Here is a 25,997-nt window from a genome sequence, read left to right on the forward strand (position 1 = left end):
ATATAGGACTTATTCTGGTTGCGGCGGCCAAACGTACGTACGTTCCATATCAGCGTACGTTCCCCGTACGCAGCCGGTGAGCGAAAGTCCACCCACAAAATAGCCGCATACGGACGGACACAAACACCGACAAAGGGGAGTGGCGTACACTTGAGCGTACGCCAACGTACACGGACGGATCACCGCTTAGACTCCAACAACTGGCGTAAAACAGAGCGTACGCCACCGTTTACGGACATCTCTCGTCCATCTTCCCACCGACTTCTTCCGGCTATCTGAGCGTACGCCACCGTTTACGGACGTCTCTCGTCTGTCTTCCCACCGACTTCTTGCGGCTATCTGAGCGTACGCCACCGTGCACGGACGGGTCTCTATTGTTTTCAATGGAAAACTCAGCGTATGTCACCGCTCATGAGAGTGAGCGTACGTCCGTGCACGCTGGCATACCCTTCACATATATGTGATTGGTGACATTTTACATCCAGAGTGTAGTAAAATCCAAATCATAGCAGATCACAAAGTGGTACAGTAATGTATTTTGGGTACTATACAAAGATTGTGTGCAAAATAGTGGCCATGGGCTGAAAACATTGCTGAAACATCCTTTGTAGCTGTTAGATGTGGTTTATGCATTTGTATCATAAAATACAAAACATATGTTTGTTTTAGAGTGAAAACGTTGACACATGTCGACTTGTGTAGATTGAGTGTGCTGCTGTGTAAAGTATATGAAAACACGTAGTGATTGTGTAAAAATGTTTTACAAATACCTACCTTAGCATATATAAGCTGGTCTTACAATGATTCTTACCTTAAATCAAACCAACCTTTACATGTAGAGAAGTATAGAAAGATATGCTTCCAATGTGTTTGAGTGCTGTGTGTGGCTTGCAGGTAGTGAAATAATGGTTTTGACTTAATAGGCTGCAGCATTGCTTATTACATTCAGGTGCAGGTGTTTGAGTAGTAATCAGCGTTAATTTGCAGACCCAGGCGTCAGCTCTCATGCGGTATCTGTAGGGGTGGTCTGAGGTGGCGGTTGGCGGCCGCCTGTTTTGTGTCCGAAATGAACGGTGCTTTCGCCGATCAAGCGGTAGTAGCACCGTACATTTTTGTGCACACCCCCGTGTACGCCCATGTTTACGCCCAGTTTCCCTCATTATTTCGGCCACTCCCCTCAACACGCCCCTATGCCGCCCACAATGACCGTACTCTTGCGGACAGGTTTCTTCGCACGGAAAGACCCGTCTGTCAGCGTTGTGGAGTCGCCGCGCCTGCGCATTGCGGAAGGTACGCATGCGCAGATCAAAAAAAAAACCGGAACGTACACTTACGGCCCAGCCGCCCGAACCACAATAAACCCCATAGTGAGATAGAGAGTGGATGAATAGATAGATAGATAAAGGAATGCGATAAAGAAAGCAGGCGGTGGAGGTTGAGAGAAGAGAGGAGGTGACGGAAGAGATGAAGCAGGCGGTGGCAGCAAAAAAAAATTTAAGCATATAAGTTACAAGATATTATAGTGAAGACATATATATATATATTAGAGTGAGATATATAGTGAGATAGAAAGTGGAGAAATAGATAGTGGATGAATAGATAGATAGATAGATAGATGAATAAATAAATAGATAGCGGATAAATAAATAGATAGTGGATGAATAGATAGATAGATAGATGAATAAATAAATAGATAGCGGATAAATAAATAGATAGTGGATGAATAGATAGATAGATAGATATGAAGAGAGATATCCTGCACCCGTATGAGTAAATCAACGCGCCCGGTGCTGCTGTTCCTTGGCAAAGGAAAAATATATAGACATTGTTCGGTAGCACTCGGGTCTAAATCAACTTAGCAACTTTTAGAAAAAAGACACCAACACGGTAATCTTATGTTAACGTTTCGGACAGTGAAGTCCTTTATCAAGACATGAGAAAGTGTACACCTTCTCATGTCTTGATAAAGGACTTCACTGTCCGAAACGTTGACATAAGATTACCGTGTTGGTGTCTTTTTTCTAAAAGTTGCTAAGTTGATTTAGACCCGAGTGCTACCGAACAATGTCTATATAGATAGATAGATAGATAGATAGATAGATAGATGAATAAATAAATAGATAGCGGATAAATAAATAGATAGTGGATGATTAGATAGACAGATAGATAGATAGTGGGAAAATAGATAGATACTGGATGAATAGATAACTAGATAGATAGATAGATAGATAGATAGATAGATAGTGGGTAGATAGATAGATAGACAGATAGTAAGTATATAGATAGACAGGTAGATGATAGATAGAGAACAGGCCGTGGCAGCAGAGAGAAGAGAGGAGGTGATGGGGACAGGGAAGAAGCAGGCGGTGGCAGCAGGTTTAATATTTTTGTGTGAGTTTATTTTTTCATGATACAACACAATAATGGCGTGTGATGGTCTGGCTAGAGGGGGAACGGATGGAGGCCAGGTTTTTTTTTTTTAAATTAATTTCAATATTTTTGTGATGTTGTATTATGAAAAAAAAAAAAACACAAAACATGGCTAGAAAGGGGCAGTGGTGGCAGAGAGAGAAGGTGATGGGAAACTGGATGCAGAAAGTAGGGGCAGCAGCAGAAAGCATAGAGGAAGACATATGGAATAGGATGCAGAAAGCAGGTGGTGGCAGCAGAGGCAATAGGTGACAGGGAATGGGACACAGGAAGCAGGCAGTGGCAGCAGGGAGAGGAGAGGAGGTGATGGAATGGAATGACGAAAGCAGGCGGTGGCAGCAGAGACACTAGGTGACGGGGAATGGCACGCAGACTACAGGCAGTGGCAGCATTTGAATGAGTGTCATCTACAGTGGCAAAGGCTACACACAGGTCAAGTAGTATAAGACCTTTGTATTTGATGGTGACGCTGGTAAGAGCATTATGGGAAAAGGATGCAGAATGAGGCAGAATGCAGGCAGTGTCGGAAAATAAAGGAGAGGAGGTGATGGAAAGGGATGAAAAAAGCAGGTGGTGGCAGCAAAAGAGACAAGGGGATGGGGAATAAGACACAGAATACAGGCGGTGGCAGGATAGAAAAGAGAGAAGAGGAAAGGGATGAAGAAAGCAGGAAGTGGCATCAGAGACATAAGGTGATGGGGAATGGGATGAAGGAAGCAGGCGGTGGCAGTAAATAGAGGAAAGGAGGTGACAGAATGGGATGAAAAATGCAGGTGGTGGCAGTAGAGTGAAGAGAGGTGGTGATGGGGAAAGAGATGAAGCAGGCGGTGGCAGCAAAGGTGGTGAGGAATGGGATGCAGAATTACAGGCGGTGGCAGCATAGAAAGAAGAGGATAGGAATGGGATGAAGAAAGGTGGTAGCAGAGACAGGAGGTGATGGATAATTTACAATGTAATATTTGTTTTAATCATAAAAGTTTATTCAAATTATAGTGAAGATATACAAAATTAAATATACAAGTCTAGAAATCAACATACATTTTAAGTATTTTGTGTTAGTTTACTTTGGCAGCAGAGACAGTAGGTGCTGGGGAATTAGATGAGATGCAGGAAGCAGGCAGTGGCAGTAGAGAGAGGAGAGGAGGTGACTGAATGGGAGGAAGAATGCATGCGGTGGCAGCAGAGATAGTAGGTGATGGGGAATGGAATGCAGGAAGCAGGCAGTGGCAGCGGAGAGGGAAGAGGAGGTGATGGAATGGGAAGAAGAATGCAGGCAGTGGCAGCAAAAACAGTATGTGACTGTGAATGGGATACAGGGACCAGGTGGTGGCAGCAAAGAGGAGGCAACAGTGAATGGGACACAGAATACAGGCAATGGCAGCAGAGACAGGAGGTGAAGGGGAATAGGATGTATGAAGCAGGCGGTGGCAATAGAGAGAGGAGGTGACGTGAATGAGACACAGAATACAGGCAGTGGCAGCAGAGACAGTAGGTGAAGGGGAATAGGAAGTAGGTGGTTTGAAGTAAAGAGTGCAGTCGATGTGACGAGCAACGGGATGAAGAAAGCAGGCAGAGAGAGGAGAGTAGGTGACTGACTGGGATGTAGAGAGCAGGAAGTGGCAGCAGAGAGAAGAGAGGAAGTGATGGGTAAAGGGATGAAGCAGGCTGTGGCAGCAAAGACAAGAGGTCCAATATTTTTGTGTCAGTTTATTTTCTCATGATACAACAACACAATAAAGGCTAATATTTTTATGATGTTGTATTATGAAAAAATAAAGTAACCCAAAACATGGCTAGAAATTGGCATTGGTGCAGAGAATAGTGATGGGAAACTGGATGCAGAAAGTAGGCCGTGGCAGCAGAAGAGATAGGAAAAAGGAGGCAGGTGGTAGCAGTATAGAGTGGAGATAATGTGGCAAGCAATGGGATGCAGAAAGCAGGTGGTTGCAGCAGAAGAAGAAGAGGTGACAATGGGGAATGGAGCGCAGAAAGCAGGTGGTGTCAGCAAAGAAGGAGGAGAGAAAGAGTTAGGGAATGAAGTGCAGAAAGCAGGTGGTGTCAGCAGAGAGAGGAGAGATAGTGTTAGGGAATGGAATGCAGAAAACAGGCAGTAGTGGCAGAGAGAAGAGAGGAGGTGACAGGGAATGGGATGCCAAAAGTAAGCAGTGGCAGGAGAGGAGGAGAATGCAATGCAGAAAACAGGCTGTATGGGCAGAGAGAGGAGGTGAAGGGAAATGGGATACAGACTACAGCCGGTGGCATCATAGAAGGGAGAGGATGAGGAATGGATTGAAGAAAGCAGGCGGGGGCATCAGAGACAGGAGGTGATTGTGAATTGGAGGCAGGAAGCAGGCGGTGGCAGTAAATAGAGGAGGTGACAGAATGGGATGAAACATGTAGGTGGTGGCAGTAGAGAGAAGTGAGGCAGTGATGGGGAGATGAAGCAGGCGGAGGTAGCAAAGACAGGAGGTGGTGAGGGATGGGATGCAGACTACAGGCGGAGGTAGCAAAGAAAGAAGAGGAGAGCAATGGGATGAAGAAAGCAGGCAGTGGCAGCAGAGACAGGAGGTGACAGAGAATTTAACATTGAATATTTGTTTTAATCATAAAAGTGTATTGAAATTATATTGAAGATATACAAAATCAAATACACAAGTCAAGAAATCAACATACATTTTAATTATTTTGTGTTAGTTTACTTTTTTTATAGGATAGGTGATGGAGTAAGGGATAAAGATAGCAGGAGGTGGAGGTTGAGAGAAGAGAGGAGGTGAGGGGAAAGGGATGAAAATAGCAGGCGGTGGCAGCAGAGACAGTAGGTGCCGGGGAATGGGATGCAAGAAAGCAGGCAGTGGCAGCAGAGAGAGGAGGTGATGGAATGGGATGAAGAAAGCAGGAGGTGGCAACAGAGACAGTAGGTGCCGGGGAATGGAACACAGGAAGCAGGCAGTGGCAGCAGAGAGATGAGAGGGGGTGACTGAATGGAATGAAGCAAGCAAGCTGTGGCAGCAGAGACAGTAGGTGACAGGGAATGGAATGCAGGAAGCAGGCGGTGGCAGCAAAAAGAGGAGAGGAGGTGTCTGAATGGGATGAAGAAACCAGGCTTTGGCAGCAGAGACAGTAGGTGATGGCGAATAGAACACAGGGACCAGGTGGTGGCAGCAAAGAGAGGAGCTGGCAGTGAATGGGACACAGAATACAGGCAGTGGCAGCAGAGACAGTAGGTGAAGGGGAATAGGATGTAGGAAGCAGGAGGTGGCAGCAGAGACAGTAAGTGATGCGGAATGGGACACAGAAAGGAGGTGGTGGCAGCAAGGAGAGGAGCTGACGTGAATGGGACACAGAATACAGGCAGTGGCAGCAGAGACAGTAGGTAAAGGGGAATAGGAATAGGAAGCAGGTGGAGAGGATGTGACAAGCAACGGGATGAAGAAAGCAGGCAGTGGCTACAGACAGTAGGTGAAGGGGAGTGGGACGCAGGAAGCAGGCGATGGCAGTAGATAGAGGAGAGTAGGTGACTCAATGGGATGTAGAGAGCAGGAAGTGGCAGCAGAGAGAAGAAAGGAAGAGCTGGGGAAAGTGAAGCAGTCGGTGGTAGCAAAGACAGGAGGTCTAATATTTTTGCGTCAGTTTATTTTTTCATGAAATAACAACACAATAAAGGCGAGTGATGGTTTGGCTAGAGGGGACGGTTGGAGGCCAGGTTTTTATTTTCTTTACATTTTAATATTTTTTTTTTTTTTTAAATTCGATAATTTTTATTGAAAATTTTTACATATTACAACTTATACAATGCAATAACAAGAAAAATTGGAAAAATAGAAGATGAAAGAGAGGGAGAAAGAAAAAAAAAAAAAAATCAGAAAATAGAGAGAAGAAGGAAAAAAAAAAAAAAGAAGGCAGAAGACAAAATAACATCTGGCAGTGTGCAGCACGGCCCACCCATTGGTGCCATCATCATTTACATACATTCTTTAGGTTTTTTATTTTTTACCATCTAGTCTGGAGATACCTTGGACAGACATATTATCAAGAAACAATAAACGCATTTATTTCCCAGAACCATGTAATGTATTATAGGATTTGGATTGCTGAATAAAGCATGACAACCCATCTTGTGTGTTTATAGAGTGTCTACTTGTGTATTGTTAGTCAGAAACACGTGATTACATGTTCCCACTCAGCCCGTGCCCCATGTAGTGTTACCTTACCAAATATACGTTCACAATGCTCGATAGAGCCTAGTCAGACTGACGCATGAGGGGCGAGTCAGCCCATCGGTCCCATATTTTGTGATAAGTTTTTTTGGAGCCCCTGGCAGCATATACAAATTTTTCATGTCTGATCACATTTTAATATTTTTATAAAAAAATAAACCAACCCAAATCATGGCTAGAAAGGGGCATTGGTGCAGAGAAAGGTGATGGGAAACTGGATGCAGAAAGTAGGCAGTGGCAGCAGAAAGCGTAGAGGAAGAGATAGGGAATAGGATACAGAAAGCAGGTGCTGGCGGCAGAGAGAGGATGGGTGACACGGAATGTGATGCAGAAAGCAGGCAGTGGTGGCATAGAGGAGGTAAAAGGGATGCAGAAAGCAGGCAGTAGTAGCAGAGAGAGGAAAGAAACTGACAGGGAATGGGACACAGAGCAGGTGGTAGCAGTATAGAGGAAAGGAGGGGAGTGGGATGCAGGAAGCAGGCGGTAGTAGCAGATCGAGAATAGGTGACTGAATGGGATGTAGAGAGCAGGCAGTGGCAGCAGACAGTAGGTGAAGGGGAGTGGGATGCAGAAAGCAGGCAGTGGCGGCATAGAGGAAAGGAGGGGAGTGGGATGCAGGAAGCAGGCGGTAGTAGCAGAGAGAGGAGAGTAGGTGACTGAATGGGATGTAGAGAGCAGGCAGTGGAAGCAGAGAGAAGAGAGGAGGTGATGGGGAAAGGGATGAAGCAGACGGTGGCAGCAAAGACAGGAGGTCTTATATTTTTGTGTCAGTTTATTTTTTCATGATACAACAACACAATAAAGGCGTGTGATGGTCTGGCTAGAGGGGACGGTTGGAGGCCAGTTTTTTTTTTTTTTGACATTTTAATATTTTTGTGATGTTGTATTATGTAACAATAAACTAACAGAGGAGAGGAAGTGTTAGGGAATGGAATGCAGAAAGCAGGCAGTGGTGGCATAGAGGATAGGAGGGGAATGGGATTATGAAAGTAGGCGGCAGTAGCAGAGAGAGGAGAGGAGCTGACTGGTAATGGGATGCAGAAAGCAGGTGGTGGCAGCAGAGAGCAGGTGACAGGGAATAGGATAAAAAAAGCAGACAAAAACAGTATAGAGTGGAGAGGAGGTGTCAGGCAATGAGATGCAGAAAGCAGACAGTGGCAGCAGAGGGAGAAGGGGTGGCGATGGAGAATTGAATGCAGAAAGTAGGTGTGTTAGCAGAGAGAGGATAGGTGGCAGGGAATAGTATGCATAAAGAAGGCAGTGGTGGCATAGAGGAGAAGAGGGGAATGGGATGCAGAAAGCAGGAAGTAGCAGAGAGAGGAGAGGAAGTGTTGGGGAATGGGATGCAGAGAGCAGGCAGTGGTGACAGCAGAGAGAGGAGAGGAAGTGTTGGGGAATGGGATGCAGAGAGCAGGCAGTAGCAGAGAGAGGAGAGGTGCTGACTAGTAACAGAAGGCAGAAAGCAGGTGGTGGCAGCAGAGAGAGGAGAGGTGCTGACTGGTAACAGAAGGCAGAAAGCAGGTGGTGGCAGCAGAGAGAGGAAGTGTTGGGGAATGGGATGCAGAGAGCAGGCAGTGGTGGCAGCAGAGAGAGGAGAAGAAGTGTTGGGGAATGGGATGCAGAGAGCAGGCAGTGGTGACAGCAGAGAGAGGAGAGGAAGTGTTGGGGAATGGGATGCAGAAAGCAGGCAGTGGTGGCAGCAGAGAGAGGAGAGGAAGTGTAGGGGAATGGGATGCAGAGAGGAGGTGGAAGTAGCAGAGAGAGGAGAGGAGCTGACTGGTAATGGGATGCAGAAAGCAGGAGGTGGCAGCAGAGAGAGGAGGTGACAGGAAATAGGACAAAGAATGCAGGCGGTAGTAGTATAGAGGGGAGAGGATGTGTTGGGCAATGGGATGGAGAAAGTAGGTGGTTTGCAGCAGAGGGAGAAGAGGAGGCTATGGGGAATTGAACGCAGAAAGAGGGTGGTGTCAGCAGAGAGAGAGGAGAGGAAGTAATAGGGGAATAGGATGTAGGAAGCAGGTGGTGGCAGCAGAGAGCGGAGAGAAGGTGACAAAATGGGATGAAGAAAGCAGGCGGTGGCAGCAGAGACAGTAGGTGAAGGGAAATGGAACTCAGAAAGCAGGCGGTGGTGGCAGAGAGAACAGAGGAGGTAATGGGGAATGGAACTCTGAAAGCAGGCGGTAGTGGCAGAGAGAGCAGAGGAGGTTATGGGTAATGGGACACAGAAAGCAGGTGGTGGTGGCAGAGAGAGCAGAGGAGGTAATGGGGAATGGGACACAGAAAGCAGGCGGGGGTGGCAGATAGAGAAAAGGAGGTTATGGGTAATGGGACGCAACAAGCAAGCAGTGCTGGCAGAAAGAGAAGTTGACATGACTTTCCATAGTCTCCCACTCATCTTGTTATACAGGGTGAAGGATGGTGGTACATCAGCGTTCACCGCTCATTGCCTGCCCATACACACTAGGAGATTTTGAGTTAAAAGTAGCTCAAAACGGAAAAAGTGGCAACTTTGAGCTCAAAAGCGCCTAGTGTGTATGGGCCTTAACTTTCCTCCAACCATCCAACTTTTATGTTCTGTGCTGCTCCACATACCTAACCAACTTTATCATTAGTGTACACCAGCCAACTTCTGTCGCTCTCCAACTTGTGATGTCACAGAGGCAAGCGGGCAGTGTCTGTATACTTCTGTATGCCTTGAGTAAATAAACATTTTATTAGAAAAATAAAAAACACTTTTGCATGTGTATTTATATCAATAAAACTAGAGAACCACAAGTGCCAGTTTACCCTGGGATCTCTAGTTTATTATCTCCTGCAGCAATTAATAAATTGACATCTTGCTGAATAGGCTTCAGTGTATACAAAATAATGAGTTATGCCGACCCTAGAAACCAGTATATTTGCGCATGCCCTGGTCCCATAGATGTTTGTGGGCAGCTGACGGTACTGCCAGATCCAATGTGCTGGAGCCAAGGTCCTCTGTCCCCTGCATACTGCAGCATGGAACGCCCCCTGTCCAGGATGGTAGAAGACATCGCTACTCACAGATCTTTTATTATTGAAAAAACATCTGCTGGAAGTTTACATGCTCTCTCAATATTTGTAAAACTTCTTTTTATAATAAATTCTATCTATTGTACCCATCACCCTTATTTCTCTGGTTTATTTATTGCTCCTGTATTACATATATTATGCAGCCTTAAGAGCGTGATCTCTCATCCTGTGATGTGAATACATTTCTAATTCCAGGAATACACAATGCCATAACAAATGGAATATGGGGTGTTGGGATACTTGCGGATGTACTATTACAGTAGTGTGATTCTTGATGTGACCCAAACTTGAACCAATACTCTGAATGAATTAGTCGGGTGGTCAGGATTAGTATCAGGTTCCCACAGACCTCAGTGTCCGCACAATGAAGCAGATCGGCTTTCTGGACATTGGAGTCTGGCAATCTGTCCACAGGGATTACAAGTTGCCTATAAACCCCGTATTTAATGTACATGTCACCCTTGTTCTGTCACCCTATTCTATTACTATTCTTGGTCTAGATCTACAATAAAACTCAAAAGGTCGATATGGGGTTTTCAAAAGGTCGACACAGTGGACATGGACACCGTATCGGTGCATCGCGTCCCCTCGCATGGCTGGCTGTGCTCACCATACTTCGGGCACGGTGCCTCCTTACGCTTGGCACACTATTTTATTCTCCCTCCACGCCCCTAGTGGATGGTAGGGCATGAAAATCCGTATGTCGGCACATGTCAGCAAAAAACAAACAAACATGTTGGCCTTTTGGCTGTCGACCTTCCCCATGTTGACCTAATTCTTGTGTCGACCTAATGACCCTGTCGACCTAGACCCATGTCAACCTTTTGAGGTTGTTGACCTTCAATGGCCGACCCAATATATGTCGTCGACCTAGTGACCGTTCCTTATCTGGATAACCTTCAGAATACACAAATTGGCCACCGCGGCTCTGTAAAATGGTCCTGAAAATCTGTGTCGGAAGATTATCCTGTCCCCGCCCCGCTATACAATGCTCACATTACTGGCCAACATTTGGTAAAGCTGCGTACACAGCCCTGGGCACACTATGGGAACAATTACACCACAGCATCTGTCAGCACTAGCTTGATAACATGTCCTGCAATTTAATTCTGCAAAATGTAATCTTCAGTGATATCATTCCCCCGATCTTAGACGCTCCAAGAGAGGAGAAGCAAAACTCCCTAGTGCAGTGGTTCCCAAACTGTGTGCCGTGGCACCCTGGGGGGCCTCAGGACACTTTCAGGGGTGACTTGGGTTGGGGGTCCAGGAAAAACTTCAATTATTTATGGTCAGTGTGATAGGAAAATCCAGATGTGTGGACAGACAGAAGAGAATCCTGTCCCTCATCACATAAGTGACCTAAGAATGACATATAAACACAAATTACTTAATATTCTTTGAGAAATATCTCAATAGGAAACCTTTGGTCTAGGGGTGACGCAAAAAGCATGTGATTATCTAGGGCGCCATGATGTTCGGGAGCCACTGCCCTAGTGTATAACAGCATCATTCTAGGTACAACCCCAAGCAGGTCAGGTGGAGTCTCCTACCAGAGGACATGCGCTATGTTTTATGGCTGACAATTGCGCATCCACAGAGAGGATTACACCCTATTCGGATGAGGTCAATATTGGGAATCACACCGTCACCATTCAGCAGCAACTCCTATGAAACAAATGGAGAAATCTAGTTTAAACAGAATTTAATAAAGTGCAGAAGAATAAAAACATAAAGTGCAGGAGTGAATTGGACTCTGACTAGTTGTATAGTCTACTATAGAGAAAGGTAACGTAATCACAACATTAACATGTACAGTACATCAGGTGCCCCCAGGTTACCCGCCAGGCTCAGAGTTGGGATGCAGTTTAAATCCCGGCGGTCGGGATCCCGGCATTTAGAATCCCGACGCCGGAATCACGACCACCGAAATCCCGACAGTTTCTCCCTCCGTGGGTGTCCACAACACCCCCGGAAAGAGAATAAATTAGCGTGCCGAGCGTAGCGAGGCACCGGGCCCGCTGCATGGCAAGCGCAGCGCGCCCGCAAGGGGGGGGGGGGCGATCCACGTCCCCCCTTGTCAGGATTTCGGCGGTCGGGATTCCGGCGTCGGGATTTTGAACGCCGGGATCCCGACCGCCGGGATTTCATACTGAATCCTCAGAGTTACCCGGCAGGTTACCCGCCAGGCTCAGTCTAATAGGGCATGCACACGGTTCGATTACAGATGGAGCCCTTGCCATCCTTGGCCGGGGCTCGCCCCGACCCTCCCCGATGGCGAGCGCCGGCGGCAGGGGCTTCACTGAACTGGGACACGCGCGTGTGTCTCACACGCACGCGTGTCCCAGTCTCTCGGCAGGGACGCTGCGTGTCCCTTCCCATCTCCGCTTCAGACGGGCAGGGTTAGGAGGCGCTCGGGGCGGCAAGGGCGACGGCGGGGGAAGCGATGGGGACCGGAGGTAGGCTCCGTTTCCCAGGGGGCGCGCTGTATGTCTATTTTGCTATTCGATTTTGCTTCAAATCGAACAGAAATTTAACGTATTAGATTTTCATTCGATCCCCAATACGCGGCACCGTGGCATCGAAATCAAATAGAAAAATAGACTGTGCGGCAAGACTATATAGTACAGATCTGTACTATACAGTCTAAATCAAATGTGTACTCGCAACATTCGATCCGATCCCAATTTATTCGGGACTGAATAGAAAGTATATTGCACGGTGTGTACACCCCATAGCAGCGCTCTGGTAATCCCTCCTCACCTACTTGTTTCCATACCAGGTGCATATTCCTCAAGGCATGCCATGAGATCAGGCTGCCATAAAGCACGGCTATTGCTGCTCTGATCTGGCAGGACGGATGCATTCACCGACAATTGAATTCCTCCACTAAATCTGCATCTGAAAACTATAAACCAAATCAATATAACAAATCATTGTCAAATCATTGGATTATTTATATGGACAAATTATATTGACCCCAGATCTTACCAGATTTATGGGGCAATTCTCAAGGATTTGCCTTAGTTTGCCTCAGGCCAAAACAAACATGGGTAATATAGGAGCCCAGGAGATACAGCAGTGCACCACACACTAATAGAGATGGTCTTACATCATTCCTAGGGGACGTCACTAGTCTGCGTGCTGCTGCTTTAAGGATGATATTGAAAGTGACAGTCACCTCCACAGGCCACATACTGTTATGGGGCCTACACATGGAGAGATTTCTTACGTTACTTCAGGGTTGCTGACTTTTACAGTCTCCTCTCCGGGAGAACCCTGGAAAGGAGACTGTCAGCAGCACTTCTGGGGGGCGGGGCTGATGGAGAGATCATTAGTCCCTGCCCCCAGTAATGCAAATCATGCAATTTGTGAGTCTCTGAGTAAGGGGCAGGGCTAAATAACAGTGATTTGCATATTTAGCCCCTCTGCCGACCATTTTAAATGTAAAACTCTGCCACCGGGGAAATGCGGGGCTCTGCCGGTATCTTGGAGGGTTGCCCACCTGTCCGGGGGGCCCGGGAGGGGGACACGATTTTCGGGACCTTCCCAGCCATTCTGGGAGGGTAGGCAACTCTGCGTTACATATACATGACTGAACAGTTAGAGAAGAAGCTGCTGGCCCACGGCTACCAAGTATCAGTAACTGGGATAAAAAATATGGGTGTGGTATAAAAACCCGACAGTCGGGATTCCGACAGTCATTAGTCAGACGTTGGAATCCCGACTGCACAGCGTGGGGAGCGCAATGAACCCCCTTGCGGGCTCGCTGCGCTCGCCAAGCTGCGGGCACGGTGGCCACCTATTTTATTCTCCCTCTATGGGGGTCATGGACCTCCACGTGGGAGCAGTCGGGATTCTGACGTCGGAGTAATGACTGTCGGAATCCCGACTGTCGGAGAGTCTTCCGGCTCGCAAAAAATATATATATCTTAGGTTAAATGTACTAGGCGGGACCCATAAATGGTACATCACGTATGGTATCAATGCTGTACAAAGATCATGTAGGAACCACTTCATTAATAACACATTAGGTACGTACAGTATATACAGCGCAGTATTACTACTGTATTAAACAGTTGATTTTAAATTTAACAAAAATCATCTTAAAAAATCTATGGACAACTTGTGGGGTACGGATCATTAGGTCTACAAGAGAATGGTCAACAAGCATTGGGTCGCCACCATTAGGTTGACATGCAGAAAGGTCAACATGGGTCTAGGTTGACAGGTCAGTAGTTCGACATGGGCAAGGTCAACAGTCAAAGGTCGACGGGGTTTTCACTCTATTTTTATCCGAATTTCTACACAGAAAACACGGACACTGAACCGTAGCACCGCGTCTCCTCGCTTCGGGTTACGCTTGGCACACAATACCGCCTGTTGGCGCATGTCGGCTCAAAAAACTGTGAAAAACACCATGTCGACCTTGCCCATGTTGATCTAATGTTTGTGTTGACCTAATGACCTGTTGAACTAGACCCATGTCGACCCAGACCCATGTGGACCTAGACCCATGTCGGCCTTTCTGCATGTTGACCTAATGGTGTCGACCCAATGCTTGTCGACCTAATGACAGTATCCCACCTGTAGCTACACCTGCCTGAGGCAGTGGGGTTTATGGAAAACACTGCATAGATCTCTGTCTCTCCCTTCATGGGTATGGGTCGTTGGGTTAACCCAATTTGGGTTGACATACATTGGGTCGACACAGGTTGGCAGGCCATAGGTCAACACCTGTGAAAGGTCGACATAGCTTAGGTCAACGGGGACTTTAGGTCGGCATGAAAAAGGTCGACTTGAAAAAAGGTCAACATGATTTTTTTTGTGTGTGTGTCTATGCTGATTTACGTCAACATGAAAACTGTATAAGTGTAAAACAAAACAGGTCGACCATCTTTATATTGACCTTTATCATATCGACCTAAAGTCCCTGCTGACCTAGGCCATGTCGATATTATATAGGTGACGACCTAACAGTGTCGACCCAATGTACAGTATGCCTACCTAATAAAGGCCAACCTCACAACCATATCCAACCTTCATAACCAGGCACACATTCCGGTACTGGGCAGTTAGGGGGAAATCAGCATGGAGTACCAGTAACCAGCACCGCACAATGCCATAGCAGGGGAACACATTACACCTACCCCCGCCATACAGGCCCAGATGTAGGGCCTCATGGGCCTGGAGCTGTTCAAGGGCCTATTATGAGAAGTGGAGGCCAAAACCATGTAATGGTGTGTACACACGGCAGGATATGCCGTGAGATGCGAATCCCGATACGATCAGATCTTATCGGGACTCGCATCGCACGGCATGCTGCAGAGGGACAATTTAGACTACATAGTGCAGATCTGCAGTATATAGTCTTGGCTGCCCTCTCTATTTCACTGCCGATTTGCGGTCATATGGGAGCACGCATCGGCAGCGCATCGGGTTCGCAAGCCCTAGAAACGCATGCAATCTGCATGCGATATGGCTTCCAATGTTCACTATATCGGCAACATCGGAAGCCATATCGCCCCGTGTGTACACACTATGAGACCTATACACTATGGACCTTATTCAGGTGCATTCGCAAGGCCGCGTTCGCACAGGGCAGATGTTTGTTGTGTTGTGTTACCCCGCAGGCTGCGAATGGATGTTTATGTAAAACTTCCATTCGCAGCCAGTGCGTGCGAACACACACTGTGAATGGGTGGCGGACAAGTTGCAATACTTAGGATTTATGGCCGACCATGTGACTGTGGTGTCTGCCTGGTGATCATCACGCTGCCATGGTGATGGGCCTATTTATGTGGAGGCCTGGAGCTGCAGCCTCCCATTGTTAGTCTGGCCCTGATGCTGTGTTATGTGCAGGAGTAATTAGTAAGCTGCAGCTGGTCCATGGTTACAGCTCCCAGCTCAGATTCTGTAACGATGAGCTGCAGAGATGAACCCTCTCTGTGACAGCTGCACAGGGATCTCACACTCTCTATTCACTGCTATCACATTATCCTGCCCCAAACTGGTGTTCTCAGGTTTGGGATTCATCAAGAAGTGTACCCCCCTCCCTCGAAGATAAATGCGGCCCCCACCAGGTATCCCCAAGGCCTGGTGTGAAGCCAAGATATATTCCTCCCACCTCTAGTGTAAAAGTAGGACTACAGGTAACATCAAAGCAGGCTTACCTAATGCCGTGTTCTCACTGCGAGTGAGAAATACACTCGCTGGACCCCCGTTCTCACTGCAAGGCAAATTCCCGGGTGAAGAAGTTCTACCGGGAATTTGCCTTTTAACACGGGTTTTTCGGCAGTGTGAACGGGTATACCCGTGTCTGCATACCCGGATCTCAGACACGGGTAAAAAGCAGGGTTTTACCCGTGTCTGAGATCCAGTTATGCGACCCATTCACACTGCCAAAAATCCCATGTTAAAAGGAAAATTCCCGGGTCTACATGCTAGACCCGGGAATTTGGCTGCAGTGAGAACGGGGTAAAATTTTATAGACTCGTCTCTGGGAGAAGTCTGGAGAGGAGACTATGAGCAGCACTTTCCCCTGGAAAGCTGTGAATCGCAGTATTTAACCTCTTAAGTGGTGGGTTTTGCTGTGGGGCCCTGGCAGGTTTGTCCTGCCCCAGCAAAACCCACCACAGATCGTAGGAAGCCGCAGCCCCCCCTCACCTCCGCTCCGGCATTAGTACGCTCTGGGATGTTTTGCGGCGGTTCAGGAGGACTCGGGAGCCTGAACTCTCCCGAGTCCCCCCAAGCCGCGCCGACTATCCCCGAGCCTGCTGCCTACGTCACTGATGCATATAGTGAGAGCCGGCTGGCGGCAGGGGAGTTCCGGAGTACGATCGCCGGAGCAGAGGGGGTTGCGACAGAAGCGGCAGGGGGGGGGGGGGGGGTGACGGAGGGGACTCCTAAAGGTAGTGCTCCAGTGGTGCTCCGCTGGAGGCACCACTGGCTTGCACCTAAGGCAAAGTGGTATGCCTGGAAATTTTCTGGGACAGCCCAGATATGCCTGGAAAATTTCCAGGCATATCACCCAAGGGGTTAAAGGCCGATGTCAGGGAGGTTAGGGGCAGTGGCATAACAATAATCCCGCAGCCCCCGCGGTAACAGGGAGGCGCTGTGTAAGTGCAGGCGCCGGGGGGCAGTGGGGCTATTATAATGCCGCTGCCACCACAGACCCGCAGATTTGCTTGTATTCGCTGCGGTCCCGGCTCCCCTCATGGCTTTGTTCTGAGGCTATGGAGACGGACCATCATAAAATGTCTGCCCCATATAGCAGACTGTTCTCTGAGACACGGGCCGTAGGATGGGGACGGAGAGACACGGGGCCGTAGAATGGGGACGGAGAGACACGGGCCGTAGGATGGGGACGGAGAGACGCCGGGCCGTAGGAAGGGGACGGAGAGGCAAGGGGCCGTAGGATGGGGACGGAGAGACACAGGGCAGTAGGAAGGGAAAAGATAGATGCAGGGTGAAACTGAGGGGGGTAGAGAAATGCAAAACACAGGGCCTGAGATCCCTACACAAACTACAGTATTGTTTTGTGCCTGATAAAAGACCCCTCATGAATCATGATCCATGAGGAAGCCCTGGAAGAAGGGTACTTGGGGGGGGATGGGTGAAAGCAGCCTGACACTGCACAGTGACTCACTCTTACCTTATCTGTGCAGCAGAAGTCACCCTCCATCTCCTCCTGTCTGTCCCAAATCCATGAGCACTGCAGATTGTGGTGGTGAGGAATCTACACACTTGCTGGAGCCTGGGATACGTCCGTGCTGCTGGATGTACTAGGGCGGGGGCGGGGCTTCTGTGTGGACTGCTTATCGCTGCCTCTTCCTGTTGTGCAGGAGCTTCCATGCTGCCCTGCACAGTGTCTGACAGGGGGGAGCGCTCAGCGCAGTATAGAAATAATCCTGAGCATGATACAGTACTCCCTCATGGCAGCCCTGGGACTACAGGCAGCCAGCCCCTCTATAGGTGTCACTGTGGCTGCTGCAAGGAGGGATGATGAAGGACAGACAACGGAGGGATGATACCAGTATCATGCTGGGATACTTACCAACTATAGAGTGCAGTGGGTTGGGTTGGGTTAATGATAATGTCTCTCCACTTTAGCACAGCTTAGTGCATTTGACAGAGAAGGAGCTTTCCTGACTTCTTCCATCTGTCCCTCTTCATGGGCCAGCAGATCCTGTTGTGGAGTATGCAGGAAACACTGCAGAGCCGACCAGGAGCCGCCGCTGATGCTGGAGACGGATGTGACACGATGAAGCTCCGTCTCCAAGACAGGCTTCCACCATTACCGGTAGTGCAGCGGGAGGCTGTCCAGGAATTTCCAGTCACCCGAATTCCTTGAGAATCCCGGAATCTGGGTGACTGGAAAAGCCTACTGGAGGGTTGCCACCAAATCCAGGAGAATCCCGGAAATCCGGGAGAGGTGTCAACCCTAAGTACAGTACTTCACAGGAGAATGCTTTGCAGGTCTCACAATTACAAGTGAAATAATTATCTTCACCTGTGGATCTTTTCAAATGTGTTAGTGAGTAATGTGCACCTGTTAGGTGGTCTGGGAAATGGGATCTGTGTGTGGTCCTGGGGGGCAACTTTGAGAACCACTGCATTAGGTCGACAAATACAAAATAGTTGACTGATAAAAGGGCCGACAGTGGTTAAGGTTGAAAGGTACATACTGGAATTTGTTTCCATTTTTTGGGGTCAAATCTTGCATGGTTGGTAATATGTGACCACCATCATTAGAAACATATACCCTGGTGGGTTTGCTTCGCTCGTTACCCTCTGCTCCCCCAGGTTATGATTTCCAATTGTAGTAATTGTGGAAAGCAAAACCTAAATTTGGGACAACATGGGGAAAAAAAGCAAAAACATTCAGTATATCAACCATTCATGTGTTGACCGTTGTCATGTGACCTTGTCCCCTGTAATCTCTGCTTATTTATTAACAGTTTCTTATATAGCGCACACATATTCCGCAGCGCTGTACAGAGTATATTTGAACATTCACATCAGTCCCTGTCCCAGTGGAGCTTACAATCTATATTCCCTACCACATGTACACGCACACATTGGCACCTCTGCACAATTCTAGGGTTAATTTTGTTAGGAGCCAATTAACCTACCAGTATATTTTGGAATGTGGGAGGAAACCAGAGTACCCGGAGGAAACCCACAATGGGGAGAATATACAAACTCTGCACAGTTAGGGCCATGGTGGGAATGGACAGCGGTGTAGCTAGGTGCCATGGTGCCCGGAGCAAGGGCATATTTCGCGCCCCCCTCCTCCCGGTAATGAATTGGGGGCATGGCTAACTTGTGTTGGGATGTTACATTTGAAATACTGTATATAAGACACTGTAACGCAATCTGCTGCACTATATAAGACACTGTAACGGAATCTACTGCACTATATAAGACACTGTAACGCAATCTACTGCACTATATAAGACTCTGTAACGGATTCTGCTGTGCTATATAAGACACCGTAACGGAATCTGCTGCGCTATATAAGACGCTGTAATGGAATCTGCTGCACTATATAAGACAGTGTAACGGAATCTGCTGCGCTATATAAGACACTGTAACGGAATCTGCTGCACTATATAAGACGCTGTAACGGATTCTGCTGTGCTATATAAGACACCGTAACGGAATCTGCTGCGCTATATAAGACACTGTAACGCAATCTGCTGCGCTATATAAGACACTGTAAAGGAATCTGCTGTGCTGTATAAGACACTGGCTCACGCTCATACAATTGCTGATAGACATTTGAAATATGGCGCATTGGAGCAGACGGTCCGGCAGAGATCCGCTAACTGCAGCTTCCGGTGCGTGAGCTCTGATAGGCTGGTGGGCAGGAGCCATATTTCAAATGTCTGTCGGTGCTGGTTTGAGCCATGGCAATGGGCAGTGAGTGGCCATGTGCTGCTCCTCCCCCAGGACCCAGCGCTCTAGGCTGCAGCCTGCCTGATCATCCTAATATTTTATCAGGCCCTGGTCCCCTCCCTGTAGTATAATTATTATACAAGGTATATCAGCCCCCTCCCTGTAGTATAATCAACAGCCCCCACGTTGTAGTTGTATTAATATTAAGAGCCCCCTCCCCCATAGTATTATTAATAATAACAGCCCCCATGTCCTCTAATTAAAATGTCTGCCACCCCCCACCCCCTTTATATACTTTATATATACATACTCACAGATAGCACCAGGCAGACCATGTCAATTCGCTGCTGTGTTTTCACTGACACAGCAGCCAGTCACCATCAGAAATAGCTCCAGCACCCAGAGTGATTACAGGTAGGGCGAGTGAAAGGATACAGACCCTCAACCCCGCAGCGCAGCTGGAGGAGCAGGGAGGATGCAGCATGGGAGCACAGAGCCTGCATATGCCCGGACTCCTCTCCTAGCATCAGCAGGCGCCAGCACACAGGGCTCCCTTCCTCTGACATGTAACAGCGGGGATCGGGCGGCTCTCAGCAATTCAATCCGCAGCAGCAGCTCCAGATCCCCGTGCGCACCCACGTCAGCATCTGCGGCAATCAGCCTCAGATGCTGTTGTGGGTGCACGTGCACCTTGCATGGGATCTGCTGCCGCGGATTGCTGACAAGGGTGCGCACGGGGATCTGGAGCTGCTGCTGCGGATTGAATTGCTGAGAACCGCCCGATCCCCGCTGTTACATATCAGAGGAAGGGAGCCCTGTGTGCTGGCGCTGGCTGATGTAAGGAGACGAGCATCCTTCACCCTGTCAATGGGCTTGGTGCTGCGGATCGGATCCACAACAGAGATCCGATCCGTCACACCTCCTCTGCCCGTACAACATTCCATTCCCGCCGCCACGTTTCCGCCTGCGGGCCCCTACACCCACGCTGCCGAGCTTTAGGTAAAAAAAGTAATTACAGCAGCATTACTAGTTCTGCCCCTGGGGAGGAGTCTGGAGTGTTGCTGCGCTGCCCGGAAGCTGGACCGAGCAGCAGCAGCAGGGCAGGAGGCAGGCGCCGGGAAGGGCAGCCGCCGGCACACGCTGCCCCCCCGTTAGTGTATGGTATGGTGATCAGGCAGGGATCATTTGCGGAGGGGGGGCGGGCCGGCGGCGCCATTCCACCAATCGGCGCCCGGAGCAGGAGCTCCGGTGGCTCCGCCCTCCCTACGCCTCTGGGAATGGAGGCAGTAATGCTAACCATTACACCATCCGTACTGCCCATGCCACCTGTTATCTATATTGTGTTAGCCTACTGACTATATTGACGTATACACGGTCCATCATTTGGATTACCAGTGAGTGCAGGTGATGATTACTCGCATGTTTTGTTAAACTCATAACTGGAAACTTGCATGTGATTTATATTTTATTATAAATAACTGAATCATATGCAGCAGATTGGGAAAAGTTCTCCAAAAATAAAGTACAATTTTGGACGACCATTCGTCAGGATTGGTTGCGTGTGGTTCGATTGTATGTTTTTTGTTTGTTGTCTGCAGTGATTGGAGGAGAGTTACTGGTTTCCAGAGAGACTTTTCCCTTATCCGACGTGACTTGTGATGCCTGTGAGCTGGAAGATTCTCTGGAAACTTTCTTATAGGTGCTTTGTAAAATGACAGGCAGAGCCGGCCTTAGGCATAGGCAAACTAGGCAATTGCCTAGGGCATTTGGTATGCCTAGGGGCATCAGCAGCTTCTGCTGATTAAAATGATATGCAGCATGCCTATATTCTGTGTGTGAGTGAGGCTGTATCTGCATATGAAAGAGTGTATTCATGGAAATCACTGTAACATAGCATTCCGTATGCAGGTACAGCCACAGTCGTACACAGAATATAGGTATGCCGCACATCACGCCAATCATTGGAAGCTCCTTGTGTGTGCTGGTCATAACAATGCAAATAAGATGAATTTTCAGCAAAAAAGGCACCAACGTTAGCAGAACTGGCCAGGAGCTGCATGGCCTATTGAGACAAGATGTATGAGGAAACATCTGTATCACAATGTTAGCGGCTGTGCGAGTGCTGTCTGCGGGTGGGATGGCTGTGCAATATTGTTCGGCATATGTGTAAGGGGCATTATGTATGTCATGTATGAATGCATTAATAATGTGCGACATATGTGTAACAGGCATTATTTGTGTCATGTGTATAAGGGCATTAATAATGTGCAACGTATGTGTAAGGGGCATTATGTGTGTCATTATGTGTATGAAGGGCATTAATAGAGGTTGGCATAATGTGTAAGGGGCATTATGGTTATAAGGACATTAATAATGTGTGTCATGTGTAAAGGACATTACTGTGTGGTATTATCAGGGGTGCCGAGAGAAAGGGGTAGGGGGTACAAATTACCCAGGCCAAAGTCTGATCGAAGGGCCCAGTGGGGGCCCCGGACCCCCTCCCCTTAAGTGACAGCAGCAGCTGCAGCTCTTCTCCTCTGCCCAGCACACACTGCTTTGTGTTGGGTTGCAGTGTGGCCATGGAGGTGCTTAAAATACAATATTTTATCAGGATTTTTTTCTAAGGGTATAATGTAAATAATGTGAGGAGTAATGTACATAAGGTAAAGTGGTACTACTGTGTGCTGTAACGTGAATAAGGGACACCATCGCATGATATAATGTGAATAAAGTTACGCTACTGTGTGGCATAATTTGAATTGGGGGTACTATTGTGTGACCATGCCCCTTCCCAGCAAGAACACACCCCTGTTTGGGCTGCGCACCAAATGTGTGCACGGTTTCTATTTAAAATATTGTGGGTAGGAGCACCAAAATGATGACTGCTATGATGAGGGTTGATGGTGCTGGGAAAGGGGAGCATGGTCAGAGGCGGAACTAGTGGCGGTGCTAGGGGGCACCAGCCAAAATCTTGCCTAGGGCATCATTTAGGCTAGGGCCGGCTCTGATGACAGGGATGGAGGTAATGGTCTGTACCGAGTGGCTTGTAACTTTTTTATTGTCCTCTATGGATTTTTTATACATGAGGTATGCCTTCTCTAAATCATCTCTCTCTTGCTCGGTCTCCTGCAGAAGCTGGGAGAGCTGGCTGTTTGACAGATCCCAAACCTTGCTTTCCATGCCCCCAAGCTGAGCCTGCAGTTCCGCTTTCTGCTTCTGAGTCTTCACAATGACCGGGACCATCTCGCGGAGCTGCACGGAGAGCATTTGGTTTTCCTCCTTTATTTGGGAACACTGGTCTTCCTTCTCATGCAGCTCCTTGATGATATCCTTGGTCATCTTGCCTCTGAATTTGGGGTTCCCCTCCAGACCCAAGTCCACTCGGAGTTTCTTCACTGTTCTATGCAGAGCTTTGTTCTCATTGGTCAGCTCTTTCAGCTTGGCTTTCAGTTCCTGGATCTGGCTGCGTGATGAGACTTCAAGACATTTCAGTTTGTCCCTGGATGACTCCTCCCTGCGGAGGGCGTCCTCCCTTTCCTTCTGGCACCTCTGCACAAAGCGACTGACTTCATAAGAGGACATGTAGGACCTTACCGGAGGATAACGGGGAGTGTCGAGGAGTCTCACCTCAGATGAGGTTCTGCAAGAGAAATCACAGTCATTGACCAGATGAAATATGAAGACCTACAATGTCAAAGCTGTTATAAGTCATTATTATTCATCATTATCATACCGATAGGTCTACCCCAAAAGGTTGACATGCAATATGTCGGCATGAAAAGAGGTAGACACATGACATGAGTTTTTTGTGTATTGTTTTCAAACCAACTTGTTCACTTACTTCACCATCCATGTCGGCATAAATGGAAAAAATAATAGTGTGCCGAGTGTAGCGAGGCACCGGCCCCGAAGCATGGAAAGCAAAGCAAGTCATACAAGGGTACGCCTTAAAATAATTGGGGGTCCGTGTCGACAATTGCCGACATTGACAGCCCAAAAATTTGACACCTCATGTCTACCTTTTCATGTGTCTACCTTTTTCCATGACAAACTTTTGACCCTGTCCACCTTTCCCATGTCGACCTTCTGACACTGTTGGCGTATTGAGTGTCGACCTTTTGGATAGACCATGTGGAGGGGAATTTACTAAAATGGGAGTTCTATTTCACATGGGATGTTGCTATGGGCAACCAATCAGATACCATCTATTATCTTCTAGAATATGCTAAATAAATTGATTCTGAGTGGTTGCCCATAGCAACATCCTATGTGAAATAGAACTCTCACCTTACTAAATTCCCCGCTGCCTATCTAATAATACACACCCGGGCCCACGTGTTACATGTGCTGGGATTTACCTACAATGTACAGTACCTCTGGGCCTGCTCAGTGTAGTGTGGTATACAATGTACAGTACCTCTGGGCCTGCTCAGTGTAGTGTGGTATACAATGTACAGTACCTCTGGGCCTGCTCAGTGTAATGTGGTATATAATGTACAGTACCCCTGGGCCTGCTCAGTGTAATGTGGTATACAATGTACAGTACCCCTGGGCCTGCTCAGTGTAGTGTGGTATACAATGTACAGTACCTCTGGGCCTGCTCAGTGTAATGTGGTATACAATGGACTGAAGGGCATTATAGTGTTACACAATATAAACTGCAGAACTGTAATATGGCACAATATGAAGTGTAAGCCGTATATCATAATATGAACTGGGGACACTGTATGGCATTATATGAACTGGGGACACTGTATGGCATAATATGAACTGGGGACACTGTATGGCAGGATATGAACTGGGGACACTGTATGGCATAATATGAACTGGGGACACTGTATGGCATAATATGAACTGGGGACACTGCATGGCATAATATGAATTGGGGACACTGTATGGCATAATATGAATTGGGGACACTGTATGGCATAATACGAATTGGAAAAGGTGTGGAATAATGTGTACTGGCAGCCGTACAATGTGACTTCATGTGAACTAGGCCATTACAATGGGGCATAACATTAAATAGGGCACTACTATAGTTCAGAAAAGGAACTAGGGCACTATTATGGGGCATAGCATTAACAACGGTACTACTATAGTGCAGAAAAGGAAATAGGGCACTATTAACTAGGGCACTACTATAGTTCAGAAAAGGAAATAGGGCACTATTAACTAGGGCACTACTATAGTTCAGAAAAGGAAATAGGGCACTATTATGGGGCATAACATTAATTAGGGCACTATTATAATTCAGAAAAGTAACTAGTGCACTTCTATGGGGCATAACATTAACTAGGGCACACTATTATAGTTCAGAAAAGGAACTAGTGCTCTACTATGGGGCATAACATTAACTAGGGCACTATTATAGTTCAGAAAAGGAACTACAGTAGGGCACTATTATGGGGCATAATATTAACTAGGCACTACTATAGTGCAGAAAAGGAAATGTGGCACTATTAACTAGGGCACTATTATAGTTCAGAAAATGAACTAGTGCACTACTATGGGGCATAACATTAACTAGGGCACTATTATAGTTCAGAAAAGGAACTACAGTAGGGCACTATTATGGGGTATAATATTAACTAGGGCACTAACATGGTTCAGAAAATGAACTAGGGTACTATTATGGGGTATATACATAGCAACTGATGCAGAGTGGTGTCTCTATACAAGCACTGGGACAGGGGCCCCTTCAAAATGTTTCTATGGGTCCCACTAGTTTCTGGCTACGGTTGAGGTTTGATGGATGGCTATACTTTAACACAGTGTTCTTCAAACTAGTTCAAGACCCCTGACAGGTCAGAGACAGGTAATAATGAATACACCTGTGCATCAGCTAGGAGACTGAACAGTATATTGACTGTTCAATTGAACAGCGCAACTGGAAGGACCCTTGTAAATTCCTACGCAGTTGTGACATCAGCCAAGACTGATCCGGCAGCATGTATGCAGTGCACACTGCCCAATCCTACTGCAGATACATGACTGGTCTTCAGATAAATCTATAGGTGTGTACTCAGCCTGCGGGGGGGGGGGGGTCCTGAGAACAGTGGGCCTTATTCTAGTTCACTCTGACAAAATCCTTCTTAGATGGACAAAACCATGTGCACTGCAGGTGGGGTAGATGTTACTTGTGCAGAGAGAATTAGATTTGGGTGGGGTTTTACTTCAAAGTGAGATCTATATTGCAGTGTAAAAATAAAGCAGCCAGAAACAAAATAACTCACCCAAATCTAATTCTTTCTGCACATTTTACATCTGCCCCACCTGCAGTGCACATGGTTTTGTCCATCTAAGAAGGAATATGTCAGAAAGAGTGAACTAGAATAAGGCCCTGAGTCTGAGAAGCACTACTCTCATACATATATTATATGTGTTGTTATATACATG

The 25,997-nt window shown here is 47.5% G+C and overlaps 1 protein-coding gene across 3 annotated transcripts in view; it reads right to left on the minus strand.

Moving 5' to 3' along the window:
* Window positions 1-20,242, minus strand: part of LOC146026561 (uncharacterized) — a 69,589-nt gene extending 49,347 nt beyond the window's left edge. For 2 of the 3 annotated variants that reach the window (XM_083157340.1, XM_083157339.1), the window contains exons 1-4: window positions 19,913-20,242; window positions 12,462-12,606; window positions 11,252-11,366; window positions 9,240-9,340 (exon numbers count right to left, since the gene is read on the minus strand). The gene's annotated coding sequence lies outside the window, so the exon portion shown is untranslated. Of the gene's footprint in view, window positions 1-9,239; window positions 11,367-12,461; window positions 12,607-19,912 lie in introns of all 3 variants that reach the window. The other variant, XM_083157342.1, reaches the window with a different exon arrangement.
* Between the last annotated feature and the right edge of the window lie 5,755 nt (window positions 20,243-25,997).

The sequence above is a fragment of the Crinia signifera genome, chromosome 8 (assembly GCF_055691185.1).
Source record: "Crinia signifera chromosome 8, ASM5569118v1, whole genome shotgun sequence".
Taxonomy (NCBI): Eukaryota; Metazoa; Chordata; class Amphibia; order Anura; family Myobatrachidae; genus Crinia; species Crinia signifera.